The sequence below is a fragment of the Lactuca serriola genome, chromosome 5 (assembly GCF_051521515.1).
Source record: "Lactuca serriola cultivar US96UC23 chromosome 5, Lser_US96UC23_V15, whole genome shotgun sequence".
NCBI classification, from domain to species: Eukaryota; Viridiplantae; Streptophyta; class Magnoliopsida; order Asterales; family Asteraceae; genus Lactuca; species Lactuca serriola.
Window position 1 is genome coordinate 49,054,370 of NC_136412.1, and position 2,951 is coordinate 49,057,320.

The window sequence follows — 2,951 nt, forward strand, 5'->3', positions numbered from 1 at the left end:
TAGATCGGACTGCTATGGCTCCACTTCTGGTGCCTCTAAAAACTCAGAGATTGCCTCTTCTTCAGTATCAATGGCCATCACTTGCGGCTGAGTCTTCTTCTCGGGAAATTGTGAAGATAATTTGTTACTCACCAAAGTAGTTAGTTAACTAATTTGGACTTCGAGATTATGGATTGATGCTTGATGGTCTTTTAATAAAGCTTGTTGGTCAAGCATCATTGTCTGCTGTTCTTTCATCATTTTCATGTGTTCCTTTATCACTGCATTAGTATGATCATGTCTTTTCTCAGAAGCTTCCATAAATCGGGTCAACATGTTTTCCAAATCTACTTTTTTCTCGGGTAGTGGCTGCTCTTTTTGGTAGAAGCCTCTGCCTGTCAGCTTGAATTTTTCTTCCTTTTGCTTCTTGTATTCATCATATGGCAGCCACTCCTTCTTTGGCTTTCTCCAGTCTTCATCATACTTATCCCCATTCGAGTAGCAAGCTTGAGCTCTTTTGTTCCCATACTCATCCGAGTTGCAATCTTTAGTCAAGTGTGGACCATTACATCGTTCGCACCCAACAAATTATCTTCATAATTTCTCGAGAAGAAGACTCAACCGCAAGTGATGGCCATTGATACTAAAGAAGAGGCAATCTCTGAGTTTTTAGAGGCACTAGAAGTGGAGCCATAGCAGTCCGATCCAAATACGAAGAAGCCAAAACTCGAAAACGCGAATGTTACTGGAATAACAAGACCACGCCATGAGACGTATTTGTCCACGTCGTGGGCCCGATCTAAACAAAAAAAGCCAGAATCTGTCCCGGCTTACCGACCGCCTTTTCCATTCCTGTCTCGAGCTAATCTTAGTCAACTGGAAAGGGAACATTTGGAGTTTATCAAGCAAGTAAAGGGTATTCCTATTAGTACCCCTTTTATCAAGCATGATTTTTGGATTGATTTGGCTGTAGAGTGTTCGATTTGTACCCCACGTCCCAACTGCGTCCCACGACGTGGAGCGCAAAACCACGTCATGATTCCTGGGCATACATAATTCATTTTCGTTTTTTTATAATGCCATGGGTGTTTTTGTTTGTTTTGGTTTATTTTTGATTTCAGGTATGGCTCCTAGACGTGCTGTTCAACAGGAGAATGACCCGATTGATGTGGAAAGTATTCATCCATTGTATCGGTTTCCTCAAAACATCTCTCGAGCATTATTGACCCCATATGAGAACCGGTTGGGATGGTTATATAATCGGGAGTTTGCAATAGCACCCATTGTGAATTGGAATTGGCTTAGGGGTGTGGGTATGATTTCAGAATTGGAGTGTTTTTGGACGAAGGTGTATGAAGGGAATGATTTTTCTTTTACTTGTCATGAGTCAAGGAACCTGTTTGCACTTCAAGAACCCATTTATCGGGAATTATCAGTAGAGTTCTTTGCTACCGTTAGTTATGAAGAGAGGACTATGGACTTTGATTATACCCGGGCACTTGTTTTCCGGTTAGGTGGTATATATCGAGAAGCAGTCTTCGTGAGTTCTCTTGGTGCATGAGGTTATATACAGAAGTGGAGACTCCATCCCTATTCTTTGTGCCTTTTCTACTTGGGTGTGTTCGGGATTTTACTCCCGACATGTTGGATGTTCAATTTTGGTGGACTATCTCAAATCACGAGTACAATTCTCGTGACTTTAGTGAAGCACGAATTCGGAATCCCATGTATCGTTTTCTTCATCCCCTTGTCACATTTTCTATCAATCACAAGCACCATGGTGATAAAGTTTCAATTAAGAATTTGTTCTATCTATGGAGTATCATAACTCCCGGGGTTTTTTGTGATTTACCATATATGCTTGTGAGATTCATGGGGAAGAAAGCGGCCGGTTCTAGGCAAGGGAGTCCGATAACGGGTGGACATTTGGTCACCCACCTTGCTCGGTCGTATGGTATTTTGTCTCATGAATTTGTGCGGAATCTTACACGTCTTCTCGACAATGAATTGTCGAGTCAAGTGTTGGGAGTTATGCGGGTGGTGGTAAATGTTGGGGGCGGCTATGTTATACTCCCAGAGGATGGAGAGCAAGAGGAGGAGCAACCGGAGCAACAATCTCCAGCGAGGCCCCGTAGACGAAATGTTAGAGCCTGGGGAGAAATTGAGAGAGAACGTGCTGCTCAACAGCATGATGGAGGAATGCCCACCGACCCATTTCAAAGCCGGGTTGGGTCCTATTTGGATAATCTCCATGGTAAGATGAATTACAACACGCAGATGTTGGAGGCCATGTTTTCTCACATGGGTGTGGTTCGACCACCTGCCGTGCTGCCGCAGTGCTCGTGCATACCTACTTGGGAGGAGCTTTGGATACCAAGGAGAGATGGAGAAGGACCTAGTGGAGTACAAGGACATGTTGATGATGATTGATTTCCTTTTCCTTCGTTTTTATTTGGTTTTGTTTTGTGTGGTTTTTGAATTGTTTTTAAACTTATGGTTTGTAAAACTTGTCAACTATTGTATTACTTTTACTTGTCCTTTGGTTGCTTTATTTCAGATTTGCATTGGAGTCATGGTAAGGAAGGTCGAGTCAAAAGCGTTTACGTCTAGCCAAGAGTCGGTTAGAGTCTAGAGCCAAGAGTTGAAATCCACAATTGGAAATAAGTGTGGGGTGCGTCAAAGAGAGAGGATAGAGTCAGAAAGGGTCTCTAGAATACTAAATGAGAAGTGTCTTAACTAGTTAAGACATTGGTCAAAATTTCAAGTTGAATGAAGAAGTGGGAAATCTTAGTTCTGGATTGCCCAGTTTTCATGACGTGGCGCCCCATTTCACATCGTGAACTAGTATAAATGAGAAATTTTACACGAGATTTTGTACGACACCACGACGTGGTCTTCTTCGCTACAACGTGGTTTCTATTTTTTTCACAAATCTGAAGACCATTGGCGTGTTTTACTTTATGGCTTGCCAC